The following is a 23962-nucleotide window of genomic DNA, read 5'->3' on the forward strand; positions in this document are numbered from 1 at the left end:
TTTGATCAACTCTGATTTAATTTTGTATAAGAGGGATAAGTTACAGGCAGAATTTAGTTGCCTTTCTCACAAAGTTCACTGGCATAAAAGCTTCCTGTGTGTATTGCATGGTCACACAGTGTTAGATTACTGCAGATGAATATTTTAAAATGTTAGAATATCACAAATAATTCTAGCAGTGATTAAAGAGAAAATGACCCTATTTTTAAGTTTTTTTCCAGCAACTTGGGGCCTAGTGGACATTCAAGATATTATTCAGTTAGACCAGAATCATGGGGGTTTCTTTCACCTGAGAGCACCCATTTTTCCTGTAGGAATATCTCCATTACTACTTACCCCATCTAATCCTCTCATCCACTTCTCTCCCATGTGTGTGAACATTCACTTTAATTCCTCAGCCACCTTCAGTGTTTTCTCTAAGCATTTAAGATATACCATTTACAAAGCAAGCACCATCTTTGTAGTTGTTACGCAGGTGTTATGAATACTGACGTGACAAGGTTTGAAGTCATTCCATATCATGGATTGGGCAAGATCAACTTATAAGATTTGAAAGTATATTTTAAGCATCAACTTTCTTTTTCTAAAACCAGATGCTTTTATTAAAATATGGCTTTAATAATTTAGTGCTTTTTCCTCTTCTTATTTCATAATCAAAAAAGCATAAAACTTACAAAACAACTTGAAGAATATAGAAACTACCAATCATAAAGCATGGTTAAAATTATTTTATTACCCACCATCTCTTATTATTTATTATTCTGGTTAACATAAATTCCCTATTCTTTATGAAACTATTGAAACCCCATGACCTTTTGTTCACACTTAAGAAACAGACATTTCTATGGATAACTGCATTCGCAGAGTGTATTAATTCAAAACTAAAATATATAATCCAAAATACTAAGTAAGATTTCTTTTCCATTGATCATGTCAATTTGGAACATATTTTAAAAATCTTTCTTTCTGTTTGTTATTTCCTCTTGCTAACCATTCCAGGTTGACAGTAGAGTTAGTAGAGATAGGAGTGAAAGGAACTATAAAGGGTATGTTCATAGGCTGGCACTACTAAATGTTATAGTTTCATGGGCCCCTCGAAAGTCACTTGAAGCTTTTCTCCCTTGCAGATCTTGACTCATAAGGTTGATCTCCATTTTGGGAATACACGGGCTATTCCTGCCAAAGCACTGGGGTTCCTGGATTAACCTAGAGGATCTGGATGCTCCCAAGTAGCCCCAAGGCTTTAAACTCTAATAACCCCAAATCCACACTGTCATTCTCTCCCTTCGTTTTGGTCCATCAGGGATCAGTTATCTATCTTTAACTGTATCTTTAACCCTAACAATGTCTGCCAAGAAAAGTTTATCCTCTGCACAGTAACAACTCTACTGGAATTAAGCCATAGCAGGGAAGGCAGTAATTTTCATTCTTGAATCTCTTTTGCTTACATCAGATGCCAGGCTTGTATTTGGGTTATAAGTGAACTGTGGGATTTGCTTGTGAAGATTGGTCTGAATTGAGGGGATACACAAGTCTTTTTCTTTGGGTGTAGAGAAAATGGGGATAGGACTCGATGAAAAAAAACCCATAAAATCCAATATTCTGCAAAGACAACTCCTTCTCAACCATTTCCCTCCCTACTTCTCCTTTGATTATTTTTATACTACATAATGGATAAAGAGATTCAAAAATTCACAAAGCAGATTTATAATATTTAACTTGAGAAAATTTGTATGCATAGAATTTGTCCCACACTTTAATAATATCAGACACTCTAATACCTGGTTAAAAAATATGCTCATATACTATGTTCAATATTTTGCATTCAACTTTCCAAAAAATAACTAAACATTTAATTTTATCTTCCCTTTGTTTCATGTAATCATGCTATAAATCAGTATTAGAAAAATAATAATTAGAAAATAAGAAAATCATGACTATAATGATGATTATAATACATGTATACATACACAAAAACATTCACAAAAGCATATTCTTAGGATCAAAAATTGGTCACAGCTCGATGCCTTTCAGTTGCACAATGAATAAATTGCAGTTCATCCATTCAGTAAAGTGACAACCGTACTGACGATACATCATCACTATAATCAATAAAATAAAAAGAATAAATTGTATTGAGCAAAAAAGAAAACTACCCATAAATATTGCCATTTACCTAAAAGTGAAAATAGTCAAATTTAAACTCCATCATTTTCAGATGAACGCATAAGGAGTTGCTCTCTAAAGCCAAGATCAGGAGTCATGTTACCCTGAGATTAGTGGCTTCCAGTGGACACGTGGAAGAATGTCATCCGTATCAGAAGGTTTGCAGGAGGCTTCTGAGCTGCTGGTAACATTACACCTTAAAATCTTAGTCATGGTTACAACTGCTTGTAACCATGATAAAATTTATTCATTTTCTGAAAATTTGTATTTTTATATTTTTGTGTTACCTTGGTAATCATAACCAGAATTATGGGAAATAAATGAAACTCCAATCCTTTCAAGATCTTAAATGCGGTATGTATTTAAGAGAGACTATCCTTTAACAAAAATCTAAAGACACAGCAAAGGAAGAAAATTAGGAAGAGATATAGCATAATTGAGATGTTCAATGATAGTCATGTATACTCTTCTAACATAATTTCCATGGTCATTTGGAAAAGCAGAGTCTTCATTGGCACATATCTTTTAAAACTTGGATGCTTCTATGTATGCTCATGTTCCTATGAACACCCAAGATTACTGCATATTTTAAACTGTAATTCAATGGTCAGTTATTTCCTTCCAGTCCTAATTTGTTTTTTTCTGAATCTTAGATTCTCACAAGCACTATGTATCTAAAATAAGAAACATTGCTTGTGAGAGTTATCAAACTTATCACCTAGTAGTAAGATGGGTTTTTGAAGGATGTCACTCTTGGATTGCTCTCCCAGTTACAGGCATTCATTATCTTCAGCGAGACACTAGCTCTTTGTTATCCTGTTAGGCTGAAGATTGATATTAGGATTATGGCTTGCTATGGGCCTGCAGAAATACAATCGCCACAAGGTCATTGTTGTAAGGCTGATGTATGTGTTCCTAAACCCAAATTTGAGCTTGCTTACTATGCTTTATGCTGGTGATAATGTCAGAACAATATTTAAATTCTAAACACTTCCATTTAAAAATTCTAATTCAAGACAGAAGTATTTTTAAATAGGGTTTTAATCAAACTTTTATGATGGTATCAATGAGTAAATCCTTGTGCTTTGTTATCTAGAACTATGTCAATATGGCAGTATGTTTGATGTTATACTTCAGAAAGAGTTACGTCATTTGTGTCTAACAGAGCAAGATATAGGTGATGCTGAGTGACTTCTAAAGACAGATAGCTTCTCCATTACTCTTGGATTGTTTTCTCTGAAATCCATTAAATAAGATGAAATTTCCCTAATTATTTTTCTTCTGTTTATATTGTAACTTTTTTACGCTTATTCATTATATAAAAGAAAGATATTTCCAATTCCAATCCTTTAAAATCTTGATTTTAATTATTTTTAAATTGCTAAGTTTCTGTTTCTTTGAAATACTGCATAAAATCTTTTTTATATTGATTCTGTCAGTTGCTGGCTGATGGCTTATTCTGGTTTATTGATTTTTTTAAAAGATCTATTTATTTTTGTTGCAGAGTCAGATATACAGAGAGGAGGAGAGAGAGAAAGATCTTCTGTCTGATGATTCATTTGCTAAGCAGCTACAACAGCAGGAGCTGGACCAAACCGAAACCAGTGGACCAGAGCCTCTTCCAGGTCTCCCAGGTGGGTGCAGGGTCCCAAAGCTCTGGGTTGTCCTCAACTGCTTTCCCAGGACACAATCAGGGAGCTGAATGGAAAGTGGGGCCTCCGGAATTAGAACCAGCACCCATATCGAATCCCTGTGCAGGCAAAACGAGGACTTTAGCTTCTGAGCTACCACAACGGGCCCTGGTTTATTGATCTTAAAGCCATCTCTGTTAAAACTGAAAACCTTGGGCTCCGCTGGGATCCTATATGGACTCCACTTTCCATTCAGCTCCCTGCTTGTGGCCTGGGAATGGAGGAGAGGATACCCAAAGCCTTGGAACTCTGGGTCTCTGTGGGAGACCCAGAAGAAGCTCCTAGTTCCTGGTTTCAAATCAGCTCAGTTCCGGCCATTGTGATCACTTGGAGAGTGAATCAGTGGAAGGAAGATCTTTCTCTGTCCTTCTTTCTCTTTATATCAGCCTTTCCAATAAAAATCAAGAAAAATCTTTAAAGAATGATAAACTTTTATTAAAAAATTAAAAGCCTTTTGCAAGCTAATAGATTATTGTAGGATTTATGGCTTTCTTTTACAAACAATATTTCTTCCATCTTTGAAACATTGGTTGTTTATTAAGGACCTACTTGCTCATTATGTTTCATCTATACTACCAATTCTTGAAAATTCAAAATTTAGGGTTCCTTTGCCCTTGAATCTTAAAGCAAGTGTGAATAATATAGGCAGATAGGATACCAAAGGAAAGAGAAGAGTTGGGTCTGACTCTGTCATATAGAGAAACTCTAACTTGGCAGATCATAGCATCCTTCTTAATTAATTGAATCACTTTATTGATTTTATCTTAGGCGACAGTAGCCAGTACACAAAACCCAAAACCAAATGTAATTGGTAGTATCTGAAATAATTTTAGTTATAAGTGCTTATGGAACTACACAAAATTTGCTCAAATTATTCATGTTCTCCTTTTTTTATATATGGGAGGATGTTCATGCTTTGTGTTTTATGTCTGGAGTTTTGTTGTGTTTTTGTTTCTGTTTCTGCCATGCACTAAGACTCCTTAATAATGCTTCTACTTCAAGAAATTGGCTGCTGCTATTTCCATGCCGAAGTGGCCAGGGGCAGCAGGCTCATGGGGGCCTGGGAGTGCGGGCTTGCGTGAGGCCTGGAGATTCCCTCATGTGCTTGATCCTGGGTGGAGGATATGTGGACACAAACCTGTGGAACTGCAACTTCCACTGGTTAGCTTAAGAGCTAGGGGTGGAGATGCGCTGAGCTGAGCATGACCACAGAACCCTCCGACACTTACAGTGCTGGAGCCGGGAACGGCCTGGGTAGGTCTGGGCTGCAGCAGCCAGAGGCACAACCAAGAAGAATGTGTGGTACAGGCTGGGCCACAACATCCACCAGTTCACACAAATGCTGGGACAGAATGGGCAGGCTACAGTGGGTAAGGGTCTAGCACCTGCTGGCATGAGTGAGATCTGGGTCTGGGAGAGGGACTTTTGGGGAAACTTGGGAAACTGCCCTGGTGGGCTGTAGCTCCTGTGAGGAGCATGTGAATCAGGCCTGGGTGTTGATCAAGCCAGGCAATGTAGCTCTACCTGTCAGCAAGTTTATGGAATGGTCTGGAGATGGGTTAACCAGGCAGCACCAGGCCAACCTTAGCCCACTGGCAGGTGCAGGAGCCAGGCTGGAGTGTAGATCATGCTGGGCTAGGTTGTCACACCTTCTAATTTTCATGAGCCAGGGATGGGTGCAGACTGAGCAGGGTCAGGTTGCAGCACCTGTCAATGAGTTGGGACTGGACGTGGCCTTGATAGGTCAGGATGCAGCATCTGATAGCAAAGGCCAAGACAGGGAATGGGTTATGCCAAACCAAATCAGAGCAACCACTGACACATTCACTGTGACTGAGGACAGGCCTGTTTGGGGAGCTGAAGGGTTGCCCCAGCTGGGTTGTGGGTCCAACTGATGAGCATGGGAGCTGGAATGGGGATGGAAATCCAGGCCGGGTGTGGCTGCAGTGTCCCTAGACATAGATTTGGATTGGGTTTGGGCAGTACCAAATTGGGCTAGACATCAGCACCAACTTCTGCTCATGAGAGCCAGGGTAGGTATAGGACTGGCTAGGCTAGACCTCTGCCCCCACTGAACTACATGAGAGCTTTCTCTGGGTGTTGACCAGGTGTGTCTGGGATGTAGCAGCCAACACTAAGAATCTGAATGGGTGTGGGCCGGTTGGGCAAGGGCACTGTTCCTACCAGGACAGGAGGTAGACTAATTTGGGCTGGGACTAGGACCTACCAGTATGTACAAGACTGCCACTGGGAGGAGGCCTGATGGAGGAGTTCCCCAAGCTCCTCCATCAGGATACAATCCATACAAGTAAGGGCAGGAAATAATGCTGGGAGCAGTTCAAACCAGGCCAGGTTATGGTACCCATCGGCATAAATGTGGGTCAGGTCTGGAGTAGGCCAGGATGGGCCAATCTATAACACCCAGTGGAAATGCAGAACCAGCAAGGGGTATAGGATAAGTCAGGTCGGACCACAACACTAACCAGTTCCAATCAGGCCTTGGAGTGGGGGCAGGTTGGGCTGGGCTGGATTAAGCTACAACACCCACCAACATGAGCTGGAACTAGGGGTAGGCTGGGCTGAACTAGGCTACAACACCCACAAGGAAATGCTGAGGTTAGGTGCCAAACTGGTCCGCAGCATCCACCAGCACATGTGAGAGTAGGGGAGGTAGGGTGCAAGCCCAGTAAGGGGTGGCTGCCCTGCTGAGTCATTGCTCCTGCTGGCAAGTTTTAAACTGGGACTGGGTACATACCAGGCCAGGCAGGACTATAACACTTTTTGGTCTACATTTGAGCTGGGTTCGGGGCAGAGCCAGGCTGGACTAAATGACTTTACACACTGGATCATGTATAGACCAGAGTAGGTAAGGGTTGGTTGGGCTTTGCCATAACATCAGCTGGCAAGTGCTAGAATTGGAGACAAGTCCTGCCAAGTTAGACTCCAGAACCATTTTGAGATTGTAAGATTCAGGATTGGAGGTGACCCCAGTGGGAAAAATGTGGGCATCTCTGATGGGTTGCAACTCTCCTTGATGAGCATGAAAACCAGGGTTGGGGTGTCCTAACTAGACAGGTGAGGGCACCTGCTGGCATAAGTGTGAACTGGGTAGTGGGTTGGTTGGGTTGAGCTAGGTTTCAATGCCCATTGACATATATGAGAGCTGAATAGGATGTGGGACAAACTGGATCAGTCTGCTGCACATAGTAGCAAGGACAGAAACCAGCACTAGGGACAGGCCTTGTGGGAGTTGTGGGGGTGGAGGGTTAGAGATTGCTTCTACTAGGTTACAGCTCCCACTGGCGTATGCCAAGGTGTGGTGGGCAGGATTAAGCTGGGCTGCAACACTCATTGGTTTGTGTAGGAGATAGAGCTGGAGATAGAACTAGCCCAGCAGTTGCAACTACTAGTGTTTGTATAACCTGATGTGGGTGACAGCAGAGTCAGACCCTATATTGGCAAGCTAACTCAAGAGTCAAGTCTGGATCACCTCGGATGAGTTTTTTCAGGATTCCTTCAGATGAACTCCAATCACGGGGAGAATCACAAAAGTCTGTGGTCTGATTGTGGTGTGCATGTGTCTGAACTGGGCCTCCTCGGTGGAAAAGACAGAGCCATAGATGGAATACCAAGATGAATATGGAGTAATGGGATCCATTGGAGCCTTCAGAGGACATCTAGTACCGTAACAGAGGAAAGAAGGCAGAACAAATTGATCAACTACCCCAGCCAGGTGTTGGCAGCAAATAGCTGGGCAAATGAAGACTAAGTTGGACTATGTCAGCCAGTGGACCTTGGAAGGTTTCCATTGTCCTTGTAGTTGTGAGATCAACAGCATGTCAGAAATATTAAACTATCAAAACCTTGTGAGCAGGACCCACATCAGGGACCAGGGGATGACATCGAATGGTCTTTTGCCATCCCAGGGTACAGCAGTGGTTGGCAGGCTGGGTATGGCTTCTTTCCTTATCTCCCTTCTCCCCCCAGATACAGGAAGAAAAAAAGAAAATGTAGAAACAATGGTCTCACCCATTTTCCCCTAATACTTAACCTTCCCACCCTAATCAAAATTAAGTTTTAAAAAATCAAGAAGCCAGTACCCAAACAAAAAGCCTTTCCCAGTTCATTTTTTCTATCTGTAATACACTTTTTTCATAGTATTTATATTTATTAATACTTGTATTAATGCTTAATGATATCCTTTATTTGTGTTAGAATTATAACATTTATTTTTTAGAAGTGAATTGAAAGATCTGGCTCAATGACTTGATTGATGAATCCCCTGCCTTACAAACACTGGCGTTCCATATGGACATGGGTTCACATCCCAGCTGTTGCATTTCCCTTCCAGCTTCCTGTCTGTGGCCTGGGAAAACAGTGGAGGATGACCCAAAGCCTTGGGAACCTCACCTGTGTGGGACACTTGGAAGAAGCTCCTGACTCTTGGCTTCGGATCAGCACAGATCTGGCCATTTCAGCAGTCTTTTGGGGAGTGAACCATTGGATGGGATATTTTTCTCCTAATACCTTCTCTCTACAAATCTGCCTTTCCAATAATAACAAATAAATCACTTTTTAAGAAGCAGTTGGATTTTAAGAAGTGAGCTGACTTAAAGAAGTAAGAAAATTAAAGTAAAAAACTTACAAAGGTGGCACAGGAGTGAACGACACTTTGGACACATGTTTCTGGGATTAAATCAATAGGAGGCTGCCATTTGACATTACACTTTCCCAGTTTTTCATTTTCTCACTAAAAAGGTGCTAAAATTGACAAAAGTTTTCAAAAACACTTTCATAGTAGGCAAATAACTCTTCTGAACCAATCAAATACATTTATTTTAACCTTTATCAACCAGATTTGAAAGCGTAGTGTTTTCAAAAGTTAGTTTCATTTGATACAAAAATGCTGAGAACACAGAAAATGTCCCTTGAATTAAACTTAGATTTTATTTTTTTTTAAAGATTTATTTATTTCTATTACAAAGTCAGGTATACAGAGAGGAGAGACAGAGAGAAAGATCTTCCATCCAATGATTCACTTCCCAAGTGAGCGCAATGCCTGGGTGCTGCTCCAATCCAAAGCCGGGAACCAGGAACCTCTTCCGGATCTCCCACACGGGTGCAGGGTCCCAAGGCTTTGGGCCATCCTCAGCTGCTTTCCCAAGTCACAAGCAGGGAGCTGGATGGGAAGTAGAGCTGCAGAGGTCAGTACCGGCGCCCATCTGGGATCCCGGCGCGTTCAAGGTGAGGACTTTAGCTGCTAGGCCATGGTGCCGGGCCCTAAACTTAGATTTTAAAGTGCTTATACAGTGGAAGGAAATGAATCATGAAATCAAAGTTAGAAGAAATCAGAATTTAGCCCTAATGAAATTACAAAAAGCGAAAGCATATTTATACATAAAAAATAAGTGTAAGAAATAAAGATTTGCCAGAAAATTTAACTACATAAATTTTATTCAGGAAAAAAACTTACATATAGTGGTTTAATACATATTTTAAACAATTCAATATTTGCATATTAGCACCTGAACAGATAAATATTAATGCTATCTATTCAAATTCCAAGAAAATTAATCATTTTATGTGTCTTGCCTTTAAAATTATAAAGCACCTAATCATACAGAATACTATATCCTCAGACCTGAATAAAATGGATTATTTATGCTGTTAAAACTGTGGGATTACACCTATTTTTATTGTCTCTTATTTTTACCTCTGTTTTCCTGACAAAGTAAATTTAATTGTTTTGGCATGAATTTGCCTTGAGAATAAAAAAGATCAGGTTACAGATTTTATTTCTAACCTATTGAGAGACTTTCACATACAGAAGTCACTTTGTTACTATTACTTAACTTTTCTGTAATCTCAAATTCAAATAATTATTGATGCTCTTTCCAACTGTTTATTCTCAAGCTCCAAAATCTATTTGTTTATAATTAGCCTGCCGTATCTATAAAGCAATCAATTTATAGGCAATATCACCTAAAATAATTTGCCATAGAACAAATTTCGGATTATCCTCTTCAGGGTTTAAACACGTGATTATAATGCAATAAATTTGAGCAGGTATCTTGCAAACTACATTGGACAAAATAAGAAATCTACTTTTTACAACTTAATGTGTTCTAGCTGTCTCCACACATTAATGCACAAATTCAAGTCAGACTTACTATGTGTTTTTGGTAAAAACGCCTCAAACTCCTGCAAATCACTTATTGCATGTAAGCATTAAATTCTCATGCTTTTTTTACAACTACCTACACCCATCAAATCTTACACTTTTGTTGGTGTGTTAGGAAATATTCTTTAACTTTGCATCGGGTAACAACCAAAATATTGTCTTCCTTTCATTCATGCCCAGAAAATTCACTTAACTTGGTCTTGATGTGTGCTTGCAGGCTGTGATGAGGAAAGTGTGCTTGACATCAGACTGATGTAAAGAGTGTATTTTAAATGTCTGTTCTTAAGAGTTCTTCACACACCATATTTTTTTTCTTATCTTTTCACTCTCCTACTATACTCTTAGGGTTTTAAAAAAGTGATAAATTGTTTCATTTTTCTCTTAACAATTCTTTCCAGCTCTTTCTCTTAGCACTCAATTCTGGACATTGTTTTCACATGTTCAAAGTTGCCTCTTGTTGCAAATGTACAGTCTTTGTCTTGATATTTATAAAGTGATCTTAAAGTGATGAGGTTTTTCTAAAGTTAAAGTTGACAGTTTTATGCAATGAATTACTACCTTTAATTAATGAAGGAATTAGGGAGACATATTGAGAACCAATATATATGCTTTGCTTTTTGTTGGACATCGTTTTACATACGGATTTCTTAATTCCAGCAGCATAAGCAGAGCTAATACTTTCTAACCTAATTTTGAAATCGTGTTCTAGAAGTGTGCCTGCTGCCTACGACCGAACACAAAAATCCGCTATAATGTTTACTGTAAGATTTCTTTTGCCCAAAGGCTGCAACTGTCCCCAAACAGTCATCTATTTTTAAATGTGTTAGATTTAATTAACCCAGCACAAGTAACTCCTTTGATGATATCTTAATGGAATAGTTCAGCATATTTTTAATCTGGAAAATATACCAAATACAAACTGGTCTTTAAAATTAGAAAGTAGACAATCATGAATTATTCTCTGTTCCCGGGTGATTACACGGTGGGCTCCTGCTGAGTATGTGGTTTGAAGCTGTTATTCCATCTCTGTGATGGAAAAACTGTAGGGGAAAAAATCAGAGAAAGGAAAGACATACTTTCGTCCTAGCACTTAGAAGTGTTAGAAACTGCAGAGAAAAAGGGCTATACATCCTTGCTTTGTTGGTATTCTCTTGCTTTTAATTAAACAATATGAGTCACAAGTATTTGATGAGAATCCCTGAGTATTTTAGGCAATGAATGAGGTAAGATTTCAATTTGTTTCAGTCCTATGAGGCATTACAAAGTTTTAAGTGATGTTAGTTAACTTTACTATTATTATAATACTGATTAAAGATATGCCACAGCAGGTCGTCAGTGAGCAGGACCAGGTCCAGGGCCCAGGTCCTCCAGGAGGTCTTCAGTGAGCAGCATCAGGTCCTGCATTGATTGTAGGAGATGCTAACAGACAAGAAGTGGCCCCTAACGTTTTGAAGACACTTTATTTGCATGAAAAAATATGCAAGAGTCCCAATAAGAAAAAATCACATCCATCAACTGAGGAAAGAAGATCCTAAAAATTTAGCATTTAAAAATGTATATGCTATAAATGTATATATGTATATATATATGTATATATATATACATTTTAAATGCTAAATGCTATCTGAGCACAGAAGCTAGTAACCACTAGAGAATCTAGTAGGATAATGTGTGGATCCATTTGGGTAATACACAGATAATATTTAACATGACTATGGGTTCACACCCTGGAGGAAACCTTATTAGCTTTCAGTAGTCTAATGTACACAACATGGTAACAGCCAACATAGCTTATAAAACTACAACTTGTAGAATGTGTTTAATTCACTGTAGGAAACAAATTTCTACATTTCTTTTTTATATAATGAAATATTTCTTTTCTAACAGTATAATTATACTTTCTTGGAAGCAATTATGCAATAATATTATGAAAAATGTAATAATGAAAGTAATTTACAAGCTCTGGCAAGATGGCCATCAAAGTCATAATAAAGCTAAAATAATTAGGTAACAATTTATTAAGGAGTTTTAATTTTTCTCAGAATTATTTCACTGATTTGAATATACTGAGGGAGGTTAGAGATGGTTCAGTAGCTACTTAACCAAACTTACAAAAGTAATATTGTTTAAAAAAAGAAAGAATAAAATTTATGTGATCTGAAGATAGTACTCTGAAGTTCATATCACTTTATAAAATTTTTCATCAGAATAAATGCAATCATAATATGACTGTCTGTTGTACTTCTTAGTGTTTTATTCTAACATTTATATGTGCACAAAGATGCTACAAGCAAGTTTCTGTAAGATTATAAAACAGGGGCTAAACAGTTTAAACTAATTGTATAATGACATACCTGGTAAGTTTTGGAGCCTGGACTCAAACTACAATAAAATCCGAGTCCTACTGCGATCCAATCTTACTATGCTACCCTTTGAATTATTTCTTGATAATGACTTATTTTCATTTATTAATTCATTCACAATTGAAAATGGGTAAAAGTTAAAGGATATTGTGCTGATAAAGCCACTGATGTTCATTTTAATACTCCTTTATCAATGATGTGTTTCTTATTTCTGCTGTCAGGATTGTTCTGTCTTTTATATTTGAAAGTTTCATTCTTCTGGAAATTAGTATATTCTGCTTTGGTTGAATTTGACTAAGGAAATCTCATCTTCCTGTATGTGAGTATTGGCATCTTTCCCTAGAAGGGATATTTAGGTCATTATTTCTTTAGATAGCTTTATGAAACATTCTTTAGCTTGATTGAGCCTAGTTAAGATTTTCATTGTATTTTTTCTCATCTCTATCATTGTATTCTTCATCTCTAAGATTTTTATTCAACTTTTCATGATTGTTTATATTATTTGATCAAATCACATTTTTCAAGTACTGTTTACCAATTTCATATATAAATTCATCCATTTATTCTTGCAACTCAGCAAACTTCAAGAGATTTTTCTTTTTTCTGTTTCTGTCATGTTATTGATGTCTTACTTTAAGGCTCAGTGTTGGATCTTTGTTAATTTCCCTTGAGGATATCATGACTTATTGAGTCTTCATGACCTTTTATCCTTAGATTGCTATCGTCATTTGTGAAAGGAAAAGTTACTCAAATTTTGCTCATGTAGATTAAGTTTTTTGTACTCTGTGTGTTAGTTGCCACAGATCAGGGAAGACATGTTTTTGGGGCATGGTTTATTTTTTTTAATATTAATGATTTCCAGTTGAATGCATTTTATTGCAAAAGATAGGAATTCATGCTTTTAATTGACCGAGTAGTTACTCCAATCAAAAAGTTACCACATTTTCTTTATCCAGTCATCAGATAGTGGACATCTGACTGATTCTATATCTTTTCTATTATAGGTTGGACTGCTATAAACATGGGAGTACAGATAACTCACTCATATACTGATTTCATTTCATTTGGGTAAATTCCCAGGAGTGGACTGGCTAGGTCATATGACAGATCTACGTAATCTCCATGATGCCTCCCACAATGGTTGCTCTGGTTTACATTCCCAGAAACAGGGCATTAGCACACCTTTTCCCTCACGTTCACCAGCATTTATTCTTTTCTGTTTTCTGGACGAGAGCTATTCTAAGTGGAGTGAGGGGAAATCTTGTTGCTGTTTTTATTTGCGTTTCACAGATGTGTAGTGATCCTGAGCACTTTTTCATGTTTCTGTTGTCATTTCAACTTCATACTTAGCAAAACATCTACTCATGTTTTCTGCCCATTTCTTAACTTAATTGTTTGTTTTATTGCCATCAAAGTTTGAGCTGTTATGCTGCAGGGACCAACTTGTATCCACCTTGTCAGGTACAGCTTGCTTCTGGGTTCTGTAGACGGCTCGGCTACTGCCTGTGCTCTGAGTTCAGAAGAGACAGCAGGATGGGTTCTGCAGTCAGGCTGTTACTGTAGAGGCACCAAAATAACTTCAAATAACACTTGGCCTCATGGGATATTATCTATTGAACTGATACTTCTATTCGAGTTTAAGACTCATAAAGAAATGAAGGACTCTGAGGTTGTATGGAGTGGTTGGTTGGAATGAATGAGAAGTGCTTGTCCCGTAATAGTGCACTGTTAAGATTTTTCTCCGTTTCTATGCAAGGTCTTGCAGTAGACTCTGAAGTAGGGCTGAGGACTATGCAAATTCCCAGGTCTGAAGATCTAGTCTGTGTGCATTGTCTACAAATTCTGCAGCAATTGTCTCCCTCCCTGAGTGGAGTCTGGAGATTGGCTTGGATATCACATGAAAGGACATTAAAATCATGGGGGTGGGAGTGCTAATTCCTTGGCAAATGAAGAGTAATTAAAACATGATGATATTGGAATGAAAATTAACTTACTTATTGGTACAACAGAACAGTCCAGTGTGAACCCATGTAGGTTTAGTCAATTGTTTAGTAAAGATGCCAAATATAAAAATTGGGAAAAGAAGCTTCTCTACATAGGGTTTGGAAACTGAATATCCTTATTCAAAAACTGGAATTGGACTCTTATATACAAATCAACTCAAAATGAATAAATACTCATAAAATATAAAACTGCAAAATTATTAGCAGAAAACATTGAGTTTAGTTGCTTTGATGGAATGGCTAATGTTAAATCATTCTCTTACTTAAAAGAATGGCATTGATGAAAATGATATAAAGAAGGAACATGGTACTTTGCTGTGATCCAAGTAAAGTAGTGATTATATAACGAAATGAGTTGAAACACTTATGTCTTTACAATATCCATTTGCCTTACTCAAAATAAGAAAGATCTTCATTGTGTGTTATTGCTCTAAATTTAAGATGAGAAACAAGTGTACGAAAAACTAGAATGTGTCTTACTTAACTTACTATCAAAGTTGACTTCTCTATTTTTCTGTTTCTTGCAATTGTTTCATAGTATGTTCTGGTGATGGACAAAATAAGGCAAAATTTTGAGCTAAGAATTTTTTGTTATTTTTATTCCTTTAATAATCTTTGATGGTTAGTCAGTTAACAATGGGGAGATACTGCTGATGACCTTTAAGCTTTACATACTTCATAAACCTTAACTTGATACAGTTGTTTTCATAACCAGTGTGAATACCCTAATATAAAAATATTTGGGCTCTGGCAATAATACAACCATGTACAACATGATGTCATATTTGGGAACCTACACCTCAGCTTAATATCTTCTTCTATCTGAGAGTTGCGGTATCTCCTGACTCTGCATACTGAGAAATCAAAATCAGTTGCCAGGGTCTCAGTTTTTGTATCTGTCAGACAGAAACACAATTAGTACTTGTTCAAGTGTTTCATGAAATTGTTGCTCAAGGCATTTGATGTAAATTTAAGTGAATACTATTGCATATCCTTCTTTTCCTGGCATATATGTTGTTTAAAGTTTTGTATCTCTTAAGAAGTATTTTCATCTTAAAAAAGGGGAAAAGGTGATCTTTGCTTTTCTGGAAAACAGAATAAGTATTTCTTTTTATTTTACTTAACTAGAAACAGTTATTTTGCCGGAATACATTCAAGTGTTTTGAATCAGCTATATGGATTTTCTTTACAATTTAGGGAAAATAAAAGTCTAGGAAAGGACAAAAAAAAATCTCAAATTCCAGTTAAATGTAATTTGCAAGCTTCAGAAACGATACTATAGGATTTTAGGTATTCACTTGCCACCAAGTAAATATAAACATGACCAAATATGCACACTACACTGTGAAAGAAAATTGACCAGCATAGAGTATAAGCTGTATTTTTTTCATATAGGATTTTTTACCCATGGAAAATAATTCATTTTATTATACTTGCCCTTCCACATTAAAAGAGGAACTTCCAAATAAAATATTTCAGGACTCATTCAAATTCTGTAACATTCTCTTTGATTCTGAGTAGATAAACACACTAAAGTGAAATACTTAATAGTCCTACTTTCCAGTTAAAATACGCTTCTATTTTTAGCCCAGATTTCTTCCAATAATGACAATGCTATAAGCCCATGTATAACTTCTAAAGTGCAAGCTTCCTGATGTTATGTATAAATGCATCCTATTAGGTATTATTGATCATGATGGATTTTTGTATTTTAACTTAGTGAAATCTCATAGTTGAAGAGACATTGTTCCTAGGGACACTTTTTATTGATGAAGAAACACATCTAGAGAGGTGCAGTGGCACAGCACAGCTGCGTTTTGTCAGGTGTGTGTTGCCAGGTCTGAATGTGTATTTTTCCACTGCCAGTCATGTCTTTTCACGTGTGGAAGTCACTGTTCTAAATTTGATCTGCTAGTAAAAAGCAAATAGTGGGACATTTTGCATTTCTGGAGAAATGCTCAATCGAACCTGTGGTGTAAGACCAAAGGTCTCAAGTTGTAGACTCGAGGTTCAGCAGAAAGCTGAAGGTGTTCTTAGAGAATAGTGCAAACTCTCCTACAATCACCTGCTCAATCTGGGGTCCAGACAAGGGACAGAGCAGTACTTCTTCTCCCAGGAACACAAGGATAGGCAGATTCCCTTTCAGAAATCGTGAGAGGAGCCCGAGACTTGCCTCTGGAGTTTATGGTGTGCTCAAGGCTGTCTAAGCCTTCACCTGCTGCTTCCTTGGAAGGAACCTTAGCTGCAGAAACACAGTTACTCTCTGGAGTCAGAACTGCATGGATGAAAGAGTATAAATTAAAAAAAATTAAAAATAAATAAATAAATAAAAGCTTAAGTCTGTAAGGGAACAAAAAAAAGCCCTCAAGCTAAATATATCTCCCTGTTACTGAGCATGATCTTTCAAGAATCACCAGTTTGGACAAGAAAAATAACAGGCATCACCACGCAGTTTTGAGCGTGCCACCTGGCCACCTGGCTGAGTGCAGGAAGCTTGCCCAGTGTACCTCCAGCCAGAACACCTTGGATTCTTGGGTCCATTCTGTAGATATTGCTGATTTCTGTTTAGCAATGTGATACTGCCTTCCTGTTCTCCCTGAAGTGGCCAGTTGGCTGAAACACCTGTCCTTCCCTGGAGCCTGCCAGGCCTGGCACTCCCTTTCTGCCTCACAGATGGCATGCGACCTGAGGAGATTCTCATTTCTCGTGCAGCTTTCCCCCACTCATTGGAATATTTGCCTTTCTGCGAGAGCTGAGATTTTCTAGTTACCTTTCCTTGTAGTCACTCCACATAGCACATTGACTCATTCTCAAAATCTTGGTTCTTGTGAAGATGTTTCTCTAACCTTAATTTAAAACATATTTTAAGTTATAATCCTCTTTTTTCTATTTAGTTTTTTGTGTATTTATACCAGAAGTGGAGAGACTCACAGAGACAGAACTCTGATTTGTTGATTTGCTGCCCTGTGTTTGCAGTAGCCAGAATTGGCCTAGAGATGAAACCTGGATTCAGAAACTCAATCCAGGTCTGTCACATAATGGCAGGAGTCCAGTTACCTCAGCCATCACCCCTGCCTTGCAGGTTCTTTGCTCCAGAAGTTGAGCACAACTACAATTTGTATTTCCTAGTAACATAATTACCATGCATGCCTAAAATGTTTTCAATAGATAATCTAATCATTTGAAAATAGGAAAAAGCATATTTAGTTTCTAGACATAAGCTGGATTTTCAGGACAAAAGAAGGAAGCTGACATGAAAATTCCCATATAACTTGAGATGGAATAATTGAGAACTCCCTAACTTGAACTCAGCGTATGTAAAACTCAGAACGTAGGGATTCACCTCAGCGTAAACCTATTACATAATTTACACAATTAGAAGAGTTGTTTTAATAAAACCCAGGTAATACTTCATCCTTTCACAGTAAAGAAACTAACATTGTGGTTTTCCTGGGGCTCTCTAGAGCTGGGTGTACAGGTACATGGCAGAATTAGGACAAAATGTCATCTGTTTCTCCTGCAACATCCCAGAGCACCACTCTCTAGTTTGGCACAAGTGATATAATAAGATTTAGGTTGTTTGTTACTTCTCTTTAGCTACTTTTGTAAAGAAAAAGATGGGAAAATGCTACATTACCATTTCCTGTGAAGAAAAATTTACATCAAAATAAGACATTTTTATCAGGAGTATACTATAAGATCAAATTGAACCTGGAAGAAATCTACAGATAATACAGTAAATATCTAGTGCTTATTTGCATTGAGGTCAACAAAACTTTCAACTATGATAGAAGAAATTCTGCTTTTCCACTGCATCGTGAAATGTTTGTACTTTGAGAAAAATAGTGTGCCCATTTCTTCATGATAGGTACAGAAGTCCATCTGGGCGCTAATCACTTCCTCCCGTTTGACATCATACCCTGTAAAAGGCAAAGTGCAGGTAGAGCTGGGGAATGCGTCTCTGCTTTGTGCCACTTTCTTTTGAGTAGCTGTGAAGGATATATTCTCTGAAAACAAGGTTGTCTAATTTATTTTTTTGTTTTTTTAAATTATTTTATTTTGATAATCTTTACATAGTTGATTAGGGCACAAAGCATCAAGGGCTGCAGCAAAGAGGGTAAGACCATTGTTTTCACATTAATATTAATTTTTTTCTATATCTGGGGTAAGGGGAGAGATAAAGGGAGAAGCCCGACTCAGCCTCCCACACATCCCTGGTCCCCAATGTGAGACATGCTCCCAGGGTCCTGCTCAAGCAGTTTTGATAGTTCAGCAGTTCTAAATTGCTGCCAATCTCGCCATTGCAATCGCGATGAAATCTCTTCAAAATCTACTGGCTGACATAGTCTCTTCATGGTTGGGGTTCTGAGATCAGCAGTTCAGTTGGAGGGATCTCCAAAGAAACTTTGAGGTGATCCCAGACCTGATTCTTGTATGTGATTGCCAGTATAGGGTCCCTCGCCCCAATCAGCTTATGCATATACTGATGGTTGCAAGGTTGTTTAATTTAAAAATTCAACTACAACACTTTCCCAGTGTGCAATATAATGTAATGAAACTATTAATCCTTTATGAACCTGCCTATTCAAAATGGTGATCATGAATGTAGGCCTTTTAATGTTTTATGGACTATACTCTTTATTCCACAGAAAGTACTTATATTGAACCTAGCACATAAAACAGTACTTTTAGGAGTTCTCAGCCCTTTCCTAAGCAGGGAGTCTCTATTGAGCAAATTCTAAGGCTAATGAAGGTGCTAATGAGTGCTAATAGTTTATTGTTTACTCAGAGGAAATCAATTGCCAAAAACTAAGAACTTCAAATGACTTGAGGGAAACTAAATTAAAAGTTAACTCTCTTATAGGGTGAAATTTTCGAAATACACTCTTTTTTCCTTTTATAACATGAATTTTCATTGAACTGATGAAAGACCCCTTGAATGTACAGATTTCAACAAATTTTGCACCCAAATATAGTCATGTTTTAATTTTATTTTTAATGAACTATTTGAAAGATGCTGAAATGTTTAAGGGTGATGAGGAGCAAAAGTACACCTCAGTACTTGCCAATCTTAATACATCAGTAGTTGGACATTTGCCTGCCTGTGGTCTATATCATGTCATTTAATGGATATGAGCTCATTGATTCCACTTGGTGACTGCAGGAGGACAGGGGTGGGATAGATATAAAGATGGGAATTTGTAGCTCCATTCAACAACAGCTTCCCCTACAACTTTTTGCCACATTGAAATCTCTGTTTTCACATTCTCTGTGGCTCCCCAGTGATTCAAACTATTCCAAGTACCAGGGTTGGTGCTCACGTCCTCTGTAATGCATTTTGGCCTCTAATGTTTCCTCAATGTCCACTACGCTGTTTCATTACTTTCCTCATTTTCATTCTGCGAAACATAGTTGTTTGAAGTGCTCCCAAATATTTCTCATTTTAATGTTCCAAATCTTGATTTATGCTCATTCTTGTCCCTAGTTAGCCATGCGAGTTACTTTTCAAGGTCTAGTTCTTTGTCAGCTTTTCACTAAATATTCATTTTTTCCTGTTCCCAGGTTGGTCAACTTGTGAAATCTTGCCAATTTTTTTTTGCCAGAAGCTTCCAAAATTTCAACTGAAATTAACTAAGTAATACATTTTATATTAGCACTTGTGTAGGGCAGACTTACCCAGATACACACATCTATACAAAAACTTCATGTAGGAAGCCTCCACTTCTTGCAATAATATTCTAGTAGTGTATCACTTATTTTTTTTAACTTGGCAAGAAAATTTGATTGCAATTCACTAAAAACGTTTAATTACCTTTAGTTGTATCACAGTGTGCAATTTGAAGAACACTGATCTATATGACTCAAACAGAATATCATGCATTACTTATTAGACAAAGCTATTATGTTCTCTATCAGATTACATTTTTTAAATGTCATACAGTGTGTTTATTGGTGCTTTATTGTATCTATTCTTGACATTCATATAAGTAGTTGCCAAAAAAATGTGGAAAGAGAAAGGAAGGAAGAGAAAAAGGAAAAGAAAGAGAAAGTGAAGGTAGGGAGAAAGCAAACAGAAAGAAGGAAGGAGTAAAGGAGGGAGGAAGGAAACAAGGACGGGAAGAAGGCAAACAGGAAGAGAGACAAAAGGGTGATGGAGCGACAGGGGGAGGAAACAGAAGAAATACCTCTATTGATTATGCTCAGAAAATTATATTGCTAATATTTTGGAAGTCAACAAAGATCATTCAAGCCATTTGTAGAGAAAATTTCCAATTTCTCTGGTTTACATCTTCGAAAACTTTCTTCGACTTTGATGTAAGCTTAGAAATCGGTGTTCCTTCACTGGCATCTAAATTAAAAGGAAGACAGCTGGGGAAAGAGGACTAAAGCAGGAAGTATAAACTCATAGAGGCTATTTTCCTGTCTCTTGTTAAATGCTAGAGGGCAGGGCTAGGACCAAGGGTGTGATGTGTACCTCCAGAGATTAGCAGAGCTTTTGATTTGATTGCCAAAAAGCCTGCGCAAAAGCAATTTTGTCATTTCTGTGTGTGCTCAACATATCCCTATGTGCTGAATACATCAAGAGATTTCTGCTCACTGAGTCTATAAACAAGGTCATTACTGAGAACTAGCATTTCTGAGTATATCGTTTATAAAATGGAATAGTGTATGTATTCTATCGTGTGACATCTGAGATACTGCTCCTCACTAACATGCCAGATCATGATGTCTTCACACTCAAAAGAAGGAAATATTGACTGTAATTTAAGTTTGAGAGCCACACTAATAACATTCATTTGTTATAAAGGCATACACACTTTGAGATTTAACTATTGGCCTTTATTACGCAGAATTCATCTTAACTAACACACTGTGTTACATGTGCTTTTCATAGACCAATTAATGACATTAAAATGCCTTTCATGGAATAAATTTTTCTCCAAAATCATTGTATACATTTATGTTTCTTTGTAATCTTTAACGTAACAGTAAGTATCCAGAGATGAGAGCAGCAAAATACAGTATTGAAAAGATTATAAAAATGTTAATGTTATAATAATTTTACACAAAATGGTTTTTTCATGCATCATGAGAGCTATTTCCTACATACTTTATTTTGAAAAAATTATAGTGAAGTGATAATCTTTGCCAACTACAGCTGTTACAGAAGACTGGTTCCTGCATATATTTCAGTGGAAATTAATCACCGCCTGCAGCAGCATGAACAGGCTTAGAGAAGGTGTGACATGCAATTGAGAAAATAATAAATGAGGCAGATACAGGAAAGACTATGAGGGAAGCCCCCTTCTCTGAGGAAGAAGACCACTCTGGAAATCTCACTGCCTCAAATTTTTGCTGAAATTCTAAGAGGAGTCTGGTTACTTGAGTTGATGTGGCACATTGATAACTACAGCCTATATAAATGTTAAGTAGCCAACGCTTGATGATCAGGAGGCAACATTGTGACCCATGCACAGAAGTCGGAATTGACTGTTTCAAGGATATCTTCAAGCCCACAGACCTGTGGGTTTGGATTGCTGCCCAGCTGCAGACCCTTGCTTGTAGGTCTTGACTTTGATGTTGGACTTTTGTCCACTTACAGGCCATTGCCTGCAGAGTTTGACCTTGGTTTCTGGCACCAGCCTTGTGTGAACTCAAGATTCTGGACAGTCTGTCCTGCTCTTCTATATCAAGTTCCGCTTTTTTCCTTTCCTCTCCTCTCCTCTCCTCTCCTCTCCTCTCCTCTCCTCTCCTCTCCTCTCCTCTCCTCTCCTCTCCTCTCCTCTCCTCTCCTCTCCCCTCCTCTCCCCTCCCCTCCTCTCCTCTCCTCTCCTCTCCTCTCCTCTCCTCTCCTCTCCTCTCCTCTCCTCTCCTCTCCTTTCCTTTTCCCAAACTGCCTACAACAAAATTTTAGAAATTATGATAAAATGAAACCTATAAAGTGGATTATAATATAGTCCCTTCAACCCTTTCGTTGCCAAGGTATCATTGCAATTTAAAAACATAAATGATTTGAAAACTACAGATTTATGGTAGTTCCATTACCAAAAATTTGAGCATGCTGGGATTGTTATATTTCTTGAAAACGTATTTACACAAAAATACAGAGAGACAAAATGTATGTGTTTTAGAAGAGTGCTTCACAACAGGAACATTTACAAGGGACAGGCAGTGTGGGACAGCACGTTAAACAGCCGCTTGGGATGTGCACATCCACATGTCAGAGCACAGGATCCAGTTCCAACTACTCTGCTCCCCTTCCAGCTCTTCACTGAGGAGTTCTGGTAGTCAGTGGATGGTGCCTCAAGTGTTTAGGCTCCTGCCACCCCCATAGTCCTGGGCTCCAGGTTTCAGTCTGACCCAGTTCTGGTTATTATAGGCATTTAAAGAGGGATACATGACCACTGATCAATCTCTGTGTCTCCCTGCATTTCAAGCAAATGAGAAAAAAAATAAACATTAGAAAAGATCTTTACTAATATTGATGTTTTACTACTTAGTAACTTTTAAAAAAAGTATTTATTTTTATTGGAAAGTCAGATATACAGAGAGGAGAGACAGAGAGAAAGTATTTAATCTGCTGATTCACTTCACAAGTGGCTATAATGGCCACTGCTAAGCTGATCTGGAGCCGGGAGGCAGGAGCTTCTTCTGGGTCTCCCACGCAGGTGCAGTGTCCCAATATTTTGGGCTGTCCTTGACTGCTTTCCCAGGCCACAGGCAGAGAGTTGGATGGGAAGCAGGAACCATATTGGATCCCGGCACGTGCAAGGTGAGGACTCCAGCCACTAGCCTACCATGTAGTAAATCATCCACTTACAAACTGCACAATTACTTAATCTAACAATTAGTTTATTAGCTTACAAGTGATGTTAAATTTCAAATTTACACATTTATTCTTCACTAGCTTTCTCACAAATTGTACAGTAGAAGCACTGTTAATGACACCCAAAACTACTTGGAGGGATTGCTAGAGTACCTGCAAACTGAATCTGCTTGCTTGACACATAGAAAGCCAATCACTAATGCTGTATCTGTGGAAGAAAGTAAGTAGTTATCGCAAAGCACGGAGAAAAGAGTGGGCAGCTATGGCTTAATTCCCAGGCTCTGAGAAGTTAAGAGTGACATTTGCTTATACATTGGGTCAGCTTGTGTCCAAGCTCCAGGCTGACCAGTGAAGCTGGTGTCCTTCCTTTGCCTGTTCAGTGATGCTACGCATGCTCTTTAGGGAACTGATGATGGCCAGATGGGCTCCAGTAGATCTGGAAGTTGTATGAAGGTGGCAGTTACATTCTACTCAGACCTGGAATTCCCCAACACAAATCACCCATAGACAAACACTGACCATTGAGGTTCTTAATGATTGGAGAAGCAAATGACTGTGAGTTTGAAGTTTAGAACTTTGTGAAGCTAGCTGGAAATCCCTCTTAAATCACTGAGTAATGGGCTAAGGGACAAGACATGAGGTTAGGTCCTGCTTTTTCATTATGGGAGTTCAGTGTCAGAACCACAGACTACTCCTGACAGAAATCTTAAAAATTCATGCTCTTGATGAGA

General features: G+C 38.1%; 1 protein-coding gene across 1 annotated transcript in view; it reads left to right on the plus strand.

Annotated features, from left to right (window-relative positions):
• The window catches only part of EMCN (endomucin), an 81698-nt gene that overhangs the window by 13298 nt on the left and 44438 nt on the right, over positions 1-23962 (plus strand). The gene's annotated exons all lie outside the window — the stretch shown is intronic.

The sequence above is a fragment of the Ochotona princeps genome, chromosome 7 (assembly GCF_030435755.1).
Source record: "Ochotona princeps isolate mOchPri1 chromosome 7, mOchPri1.hap1, whole genome shotgun sequence".
In the NCBI taxonomy this organism is placed as follows: domain Eukaryota; kingdom Metazoa; phylum Chordata; class Mammalia; order Lagomorpha; family Ochotonidae; genus Ochotona; species Ochotona princeps.